A 10,038-nucleotide genomic window follows, 5' to 3' on the forward strand; every position below is an offset into this window, starting at 1 on the left:
CTCAAACACTTCTCCCGCCCCTCCATCGGCATAGTGGTGAGTAGATTAATAGTGAATTTTCATATTTCTGTGAACTATTCCTTTAGGGCAAACCAGAACTGTGATCACTTGTATATGGAGACATTGCAGGCTGTGTTTTGTCTTCTTTTACTTGTGTGATGTTTATATTTGTTTCTGCATGTTGGTGGATGTGATGGGTCTGCCGTTGTTTGTTATCTGACTTGGGACTACTGATGTAAATTTGCATTCTTGCTAGAATCTGGCATGTTTACATGTAGGGTTTTCAAACTGAGGTTCATTTACATGCTCCGTCCCTTTCAAATAAATAAATGAACTGAAACTATAAAGGTAGTTGCTGTTTATTTCTCAATCTCCATCAACTCAAGCATTTCAGCTGTCAATCATCCCCATCCATAATAACACACTTGAACGTTTATATCATGTGACCATTCATGTACACTGGGCGTGTGCGTGTCAGTGTAAACACGAAGCAGATTGACTACTCTGCAGTTGCTTAGATACAGAAAAAAAAAACAGGTGGAACTGTTACAGACAATAAGTGTTTACAATGTTTTGCCTTCACCGCTGGTAGTCGAGTCATACATTTGGATGCCTTCACACCTTAGGTTACGTTATATACTTGTGGTTGGATCACAAATGATGAACGTTAATACCAGCTCTGAACACTGGTATGTGTAATGTGATCATGCCCACTACCTGAGCATGGCTAAGGGTTTGATCTGCTTCCAGTTTTAATGAGATAAGGATGATATCGATTTTTCCCAAGACCCAAAGGTTGTTGATATTAAAAAATGCTGATCACAAATCTCCTCCTGTTCAGCAACAAACATCCAAAAATAGCAATTTATACAACAAAAGTTCTACTTGCTGTAATTACCATGCTTTACCACAGTGAATAAAAGAATGTAAACATGGCAGTAGTCTCCTGTTGAATCACGAGACGGGGCAGCGTTCTCATCATTTGTTTCATCTGTTCCACACAGTGATTAAATAATACTATGGGAGATATAAATAAAACATAATATGATATCCATCTGTTGTTGTGGTGGTGCTATCAATGGGTGGTATCTCCACTATAACTCAAAGCCAATGGCATTAATATGTAACCCATGACAGCGGTTTATCCCCCATGGTTCAAGATAAATCCAGCTTGTTGTGGCTTGAAGCAATTATAGTGTCAAAAAAGTATTTAAGCTACAGAAAAAAAGGAGATTTAAGTGCATGATAAGAAATGTGACATATGACAAACAGCAAGAAGGACAAACAAAAAGATAAATGTGAGAAAACTTTCTCACGTCCAACATGAAGCACCAGCTCAGTGTGTTGATAAATAAAAAAACATTCTTATCTGGAGTTTAAGTAAAAGGCCTCTTCCCTTTTTAGTCTATTAACCTTATGATCATGATCTCTGAAAACAATACCATGGCCTGTTGGACGATGAGGAGATCCATTAAGCTGCCAATAAAGAAGCATATATGATTATGTCCTCTAAATTTGATTTGTACCGAGGACAGATGACTTGCACTTCTGATGGCTCTAATTATGTTTAATGGGGCGACCGCCGCAACATCAGTGAGAATGCTTTTGCCTTGCTGTATTAAACATTCTGTTTTAACGTGAATTATACATACCATATGAAGGTTTAAGTGGATTAAGTGCCAAGATTAATTTAAGAAAAAAGAAATGTAGAATGTCATTCTAATTCCTGACTTACAAATCTGCAGCCAAATACTAGCAGAACTAATTATTGTTAATTAGATTGTTAAATTAATGTTTCCTGTTATTTAAGACTCTTCCTCTGCATACAATGAAATATACACCACCAAATGCCAAATGAAAGCTCACTTTACTTATCTAATCCCGACCTTTATCAAGGAGATTTACCACTACTTCAGTTATTTTACTTTTATTATTGAGTAAGTGCCATCCCGTAAACTGGAGGAGACAAAATTCTTTATATATTTATGTCATAACTGAACCATCTGAACATCACAGAATCACAACATCTATCATTGCTTTCTTAAAAAACAAGCACATCCTTGGCACCAGCACAATACCATCAGTGTGTGAACCACTTACTCCACAGTGTAAAACACTGGTGACATAGTGGGGGTATAATTTAGCATTGTACTATTTGGAAAGGACATCAAGTCCCTTGAAATAACTTTGAAGTTCACTTTAATTTGGAATAATGCAAACTATCTAATATTGTGAAAGACTACCTCACAGTAGTGAAAAACACAGTGCTAATAAATTGTAGCAAGGCTTTGCAGTTGTGGCTCTAGAACATTCCTGTTATTTTTCAAGAACCGATAGACACCTTATCAACTGCAGCATAAACACCAGCACAACAACCCTACCTGTTTAAGTAGGTGGATTTAAGATCAGTGGATGTAGGATTTAGATTCATTGAGAAAAATGTAAGCTTTTTCTAGGAAATAAAAATCTATGGACAGGCCAGCTCTGTGAAGCTGGAACCTGCAGTAGTGGTGATCTGGGCTCAACAAACATGTGCTTACAGTGAAAATGCTAACAGGCTGATTTATGTCAGGTATATATGTTATAAATGTTTGCCATATTCACTATCTGAGTGTAGTGTATTGTTAGAATGTTAACAATTGCTAATTAGTGGTAAAACCGAAGCACAGATGAGGCTGCTGGGTATGTCATTAGTTTTGCAGACATTTGATCATTTACGTAGACTGTATATAAAAAGTTGCAAGGTTGTAAGTCAGTTTTAACTGAAGTCTATGAAAAAATGACCCTACTTCTCACTTGATGTATCAGTAAACATTTTCCTGTTGAAAGTCTTTTTCAATACAGCATGGCGTTCATTCTATAAATGATGGTTCCATTTAGAATAAAATAGGCAACAAAGCATAGTATGCATAGTATGCATTGGGGCATGGATAAGGTATGACTGACAGCCAACACCATAAAATGGATGCAGGTCACAGGTGTAGGTGGACGTGCAGTGTCCTTGATCTCTCAGTAAGGCTCACCCCCGCTGCTCCTTGAAATATGGTGACATATGATTTCAATAAAAACAAGATGGTACGGGCCGAACTGCCAAACACAAGGCTATGGGTAACATCAAGATGGGTAACCACTAAAGAGAAGTACAAGAAAAACTTTTATTTTAAGTTAGTCTGATGGGTACATAAATGTATTTTTTTAATTCTATTGCAATCCATTAATGATGCTACACTTGCAAATGATTCAACGCTTTTGAGCGGCTCTTTAGTCTGAACAAATGAAATGGAGTCGTACTTGAGAGCCATTTTTTACATTGTGTCTGACATTTCCTAATGTACAGGGTCCGCTAGCACTGACTGGACCAAGGTAACAGACCAACTATATGAATCAATGCCAATCCATTACAGTATGTGAACTTTGCTTTGGTAATGAACATCTTCCTTTAACTTAAAAAGCTGCATCAATAATTCATCCTCTGACTTGAAACAGATTTGTCTCAACTCAGAACTTTTTCACCTTTGATACTTTTGATGTGTGCAGGACAGCGACCTCATACTTCATATTGTTCAACACCCCAATGCTCCTCAAATAACGATGGTGTTAGATTAGTGCTAAAAACACCAGAAGCCATTTTAAACAAGTGGCAAGATGAGAAAAGATGAGACACAGCATGAGGGGCATGACACACTGGGGTCAGACGTAGTGTCTTAATAAACTCCCACCTGACTTCCCAACCTCAAAATCCTGGATCTTGTTAAAATCTCCCAGCTGAGCCCCTAGGAAAGTTGTCGATGTCTCACTTTGCTATCACCTAGTTGCCTGTCAGAAGTGCAATGACACTGAGCACTTACTTTTTTTTTATTATAGCCATAATACTGCAAGATTTACAAATTGGACCACTAGCTTTAGTGCATGTCTGAACAGTAACCTACAAATTGTCCTTATAGAAGTGTCTTTTCTTTAATGGCACCAAATAGAATAGTAAAATTAAATCAATTTAAACTAAACAACAAAATATTGAAATTGGCATGATGGGATCTAATTCTTTATCAACTCACATGCTCAATTGGACAAAAAAAGTTGCTAATTTCCTCTGACTAATTGCTTTGCCCAGGATTGGCCCTGCTATGTTGTTATAATAGGATTTTAAAGGAGCCATTTCAGGGATTATGGGGTTGGCTGGTATAACTCATTGCCTTCAGCTCTTCCTGAAGTCAATTCCATTTAAGAAGGTCAGGATAACTTGGATTGGCTGGGTCCCTGGGAATAGATGCTTTAATAAACAATAGGGATTTAAACTCATCTCGTCTCATTTGTGATGAAGGTGGTTGAACAAAATGGCTCTGGAAATATTCCAAGGTGCCGGAATATTTTTAATTAAAAAAACAAAAGTGGTATGACATGAACAAATACAACATATACTTATGTATGAAAGGATGATTCAAACCATGTAGTGTTCCCAAGCTTTAGAAAAGCTCCAATGGCAATGGGGGGCTGGGGAGGTGGTCATGTTGTAATTTTCAATTAAATCAAGGTTCTTTGTAAAAAAGTTTACTCCTGATTAAAGTGACTGTATGAGCTCATGTGTTGCAAATACACACTCTATCCAAGTTTGGCCTGAGAGGAAGTAATAATCTTGTCAAAGAAATCCAATTAAAATCACCTGGATCCTGAATCTCTTTTAAAAGCTATTTGTCAGAGCTGCAGGCTACTGGGGGCTACCCGGGCTGTGCTCTTAATAATCTGGAGTTCCCTTCTCTGACAACCTCTACACTGACATGTACTAAGACGAACACATGCACACACATCAGCCTCTCAAACAACTTTCAAACAACCTTCAAAGCACAGCAGAGGCCTTACAGCAACATAAGAGAGAACTCTTCTGTTATGGACATCCCCATTAAATCCCCATTATTTTGTGTGAATATCTACTTTCAGCTTGCAGAGGTGTTAAGAAGAATTTGCCCAGTTTAAAACAATAATACATGTAAAATGCACCTTCTACAGATTGGACCATGAGCATTGAAAGGTGAAGTCTCTTCAGTGGTTCATAATTTCACAGCATTCATTTTATGTTAACTTGTATCATTGTTGTACTTAAAAGACATTAGGTTCCATTTGGCTTTTAAAATAGAAGGTGAAAAGAAAAAAACCTGACAATCTGCACCAAATTTGACAAATTCATAGATTCTATTGATGTGTCTTATTTTGTATTACAAACATTATGACCTAAGAAAAAAATACCTCTTTCACAATGAAAGTGAAAAATCCTGGATCCGCCCCTTCAATCAGATCCACACCAAATGAATGGGCTCCTCTCTGCCCCGCCCCATCCTTCCACCAAGTTTATTACAAATCAGATCAGTAGTTTTGCATAATCCATACACACACAAATTAATACATAACCACTGTGGCTGTTGTGATTCAAACAACTAATCAATAATCAGAAAAAATACCAAATAATTCAATCAACTCAGGCAGTAATAATTTCAGCCCTTATAAGATTCGAATCATATTCAACATGTCATGGCAGAGTATTTAAATTTAACTTGCAGAAGTCACACCTCAGGTGGAACCAATAACCTATAAGACTGTATAATACTATAACATTATAAATACTAGAGTTTATGGTTCCTTTGTTCCTCAACAGGGCAGACTAGCCTTTGACTCCCCCTACCACTCAAAAGAGGGGGAAGCAAAGGAAACTGCACGAAAAAAACTGAGATGCCCAGTCACCTCTGTCTGAAGGGCTTCCAGAGTAATTGAAACTGAAATACAGTCTCGATGCTGCACAGTGTCAGGGTGTCACAGGAGACAGCTAATTGGGGGCAACCCCTTGTACATCACGTAATGATTAAGCCGGAGATAGCATTAGAGGACTGGAACAAGTTTAATTGAGTGTGTTGAATAAGTTGATAACTTCTGAGGTTTCTGCTCATTTGTGTGATCTCTACATTTCTGGTTATCTTCCAAGACTAGGGGCTAATTCTTCTGATCAGCTGTGAGGAAAAGGAGGAAGAGTATTCACGTAAAAAAGGTGATGCAACAAGGATGTCCATAATTGGCTGCAAATCAAAGCACCTCTCTTAGATTTGCACCTGCTTTAATGAAATAGGCTGTGATGCCTCACTCTTTGAAGAGAGGCCCGTTTTTTTCCATTTAGAACATAGAGTTGTAACTGGATTTGTGACAAATAGGATCAAAACAAAAGACATGCTACAAAGCAGATTGCAAATTAGCTCGCTGAACAAAAGATCTAAAGAGAATGATTAAAATGTGTTATTGTTTGATGTGATCCATAAAAGTGTCTTCATTAGAAGGTTTGTGCTGATTACAGTTGTCATCAGAATTTGATTATTTTGAAGAAAATTTAATACAGCATAAAATCTATTTTCTGTTTTACAGTCATACTGTTGATGAAGTATGAAACATATATAAATAAAACCATGCACCTACTAATCAATTTTGCTTAAGTGTGTGAAAAATGCTGAATGGTAATATGCAAACATAGTATTATTCCACAAAGCTTTGTCAGCTCAGCCAGTGACCATTTATTGCCGACCATGATTTTTCCTCTAGTGTACATTCATTGTATTTTGTACATAAGCTTGCCTGAGAGAGAGAATGCATTGGTTTCCATAGCAATTGTTGGCAATGTCACATGGTTTCCAGGGAACTAGTCCTGTGATGCTGTGCAATTTATCTGTTTACGTTTGTTAGGCCTCCAGCTGTCGCTTACATGGAACAAAGCCATATCTTGTCATTACATGTACAACTGTCAGTGAAATTTGAAAGGTCGGACTTTGAGAGACGTGATGTGTTATGAAGGATCAAAAGAAACCTGCGTATTTCACATAAAGTGCCATGATTACAGCCTGACACGAGGACAACACTGGGTCATATGCAGGTCAACACAGACGACCACACAGAAGCAACATTAGCCCTGAAACTCCATTAGGAGCGGACTGATAAATGCTCAGCAGATGTGGGTAACAGAGAGTTAAAGCAGGTGCATTGTGGGGCACAGTGAATGAAGATTAAAAGCACAAGCCTTACTGAGTAATTTATGTAAATAATGTATGAATCCCTCTTCCAAGCCTTAGTTTCACCTTTGACATAAACAACCAAATGCTCCATTTAACTGGCCGGGGAGTTATAGATTACAAGCAACGATAATCCCATAACAAATATCTCCATCTGATTAATTCTAGATGTTTACTCAGACTATTATTAGATTATTATTATTATTAGATTATTATTATTAGATTATTTTGGCTAAGTACAGTGAGGTTTTAAATGAAAACATGAGACAAATTTGACATCAAGTCTGCTAAACATTGATTAGGATTATACTGTTGATTACTATACAATGTCTCAGATTTATAAAATATACATATCAATCATATGTAAACAAACAAACTGCATTGACGAGATGGAGTGATATACTGATGATTATGGTTATTAGTATGAGTAGTACATCACTACAGTTTTCTATTGCAAAAATTTTTACTCACTTTGGTGTAAAAGTTAAACAAAATGTCAACTAAAATCACTTTAACATGTACAGACAGCATGAGAAACTTCATTTACCAGAGTGCTCACAGGGTGACGACAGGCTTCCAGCTCATCTGCTTAATGAGACCACTGACTTGATTGAACACTCCACTCCTGTGAATCTCTACACCACCCTTCTTCTAATCAGACATCCCAGCAATTATGCTTCTCTGCAGGGTAGTGAAACATGACACGATACACAAACTCATGATTCAAAAACCATAAAGTTCTAAAAAAGGAAAACACCAACTTTACTATACCAACAATTAATTGTTTCATTATTTGAAATAAACCTAAATATTACATGTAACTTGGCGACTAAACACACAGATCTTTATTTGAAGGTTTAAAACAGCAGGAACTTTATGGTCCTCTGCCTTGTGGTCCATTTTCTCTTGCCATTCATCATAACATATCCTGTTTCAGAGTGCCCTCTACTGTTCTGGTAGGTACACTGCACCTTGACCAAAGAACAGTTGATGACAACCCTTTGTACACAAATTCAGATGTGTGGTAACCTCTTCATTCTAAGACGCATCATAATGCAGTGACAGAGCATAAATCACTTCTTCTGCATTCATTTTTGATCCATCACTGCATAATTATTTCTGCTGCTGTTTCAGGATCAGGGCAGATGCACATTATGGGCCCAGTCATCTCATGTCCAGTAATCCTGTAGGAGTGTCCTCCCTCCACACTCGCCCACTGAACTGCACTCACTTTACAATGTACACCAACACTAATCAGAAGTTCTCAGGGTACTATATTAATGGGCACTATATTATTGTACTTTTACTTGTGGTGGACACCCCCAAGCAAAATTCTGTGTATTGTTTTTTGTACAATTTTAGTGGGAAAAAAAGCACTGGGCAAAAGTTCAGAGAGCCCAAGAGATTAAGAGATAGAGGTTAAATTGAGGTCATAAATATATATTCATAAATACACATTCATACATATATATTCATAAATACACATTCATACATATATATTCATAAATACATACATTTAAAAAAGTGTTTTAACCTGTTACCGTATCAATAACTTAAAGTTAATTGAAAGTTGTGCTGGCATAGACAGGGAAAGACAGACGAGTACAACAGCCTCTGGTGTCTCATTAGAAACTGCAACACATCTTGAATATATTATGCAGCAGGTCTGGACAATACAAAATGACGGTCGTCCTCTAACCAGGAGGTCACTTGTTCGATCCCAGTCTATATATAGTTCGCATGGTGAAGTGTCCTGGGGAAAGATACTAAACGCTGCTCATAGAGAAAGTGCTGCACATAGATGCACTGTATGAATGTGTGTGTGAATGTGTGAATGTAAAACTGTTCCATTCGACCTCTGCAGCTCGACTGGTCTTCAACCTACCTAAGTTCTCTTTCACTGCTCCGCTCCCTTCACTGGTTACCAGTGGCTGCCTGTATCCATTTCAAAATACTAGTACTTGCGTACGGTGCAGTGAACGGGCCCAGTCTACATCCAGGACATGGTTAAACCTTACACCCCAGCCCATCCACTCCGCTCTCTGCTTGCTGCTTCCACACTGCAAGGGTATTTTTATTACCAATATTATATATGTAATGAACTCGTCATATTCATGAAAGACATATCTGCACATTGCTGCTTGTGAAGTTGAAACAAAACAGAAAAGAAGGGAGCGCCGCGCTCCCACTGGGTGGATTTGTGTTCTACCTTCTGTATGTGCCCAACATTTGCATGTCCACTCAGCTGAGTGTGACACTTCATGTTGAGGTTAAACAGAAGCAGACACACACCTGACCCGCTCTGATCCCCTTCATCGACCTTATTTCACCTTTGTGTTGCATGGCGGGTAGTTTATGCAAATGAGCCCTTCAACCAGGCAGCCTGATTGGTTCGCTGCACGCAGAAGAACAATATGCTGAGCTGATTTATGTCACTGTCCTGTCGCTCCCTCAGAGTACGTCTATAGTAAACTGAAAAACATGCTTGTTTAAACAGTATCTGTATTGGTTATATTGTTTTTATTTGTTAAACTCTGTGCTTGTTCTCTCAGTGTTTTATAGCATAACGGTGAGCGTGACATTGTGAAAAAAATATTAGACTGAAAAAAAGTTAATACAAGTTATTGATTGATCATCAAAACGTTACAGTTTTATGTGTCAAGCCTGGATGTTGTGAGATATTGGTGCCGGCTTTTATTGTACCTTCTCAGAGTATCCCTTGATATTCCTCTGATATAGTATTTCATCATTTTTTTCAAAATGAAAACTACACTTTATATCAAATAAAAAAACATAATATTAAAGATAATGTTGTGCTCTTTATTGCACAGTGTGTTATTTACACATAATAAGTCATTATTTGTTATATTATTTGAGCTGAGTCTTATTACTACAATGTTTCCATTTTCATTTCAGAGGACAGTTGATTGAATTTTAGAATAAACACAGAAATCTTCAGTCTTCAAAATGCATATTTTTCATCAGGTCCTGTAGTCTG

This window comes from Paralichthys olivaceus, chromosome 7 (assembly GCF_024713975.1).
Source record: "Paralichthys olivaceus isolate ysfri-2021 chromosome 7, ASM2471397v2, whole genome shotgun sequence".
Lineage (NCBI taxonomy): Eukaryota > Metazoa > Chordata > Actinopteri > Pleuronectiformes > Paralichthyidae > Paralichthys > Paralichthys olivaceus.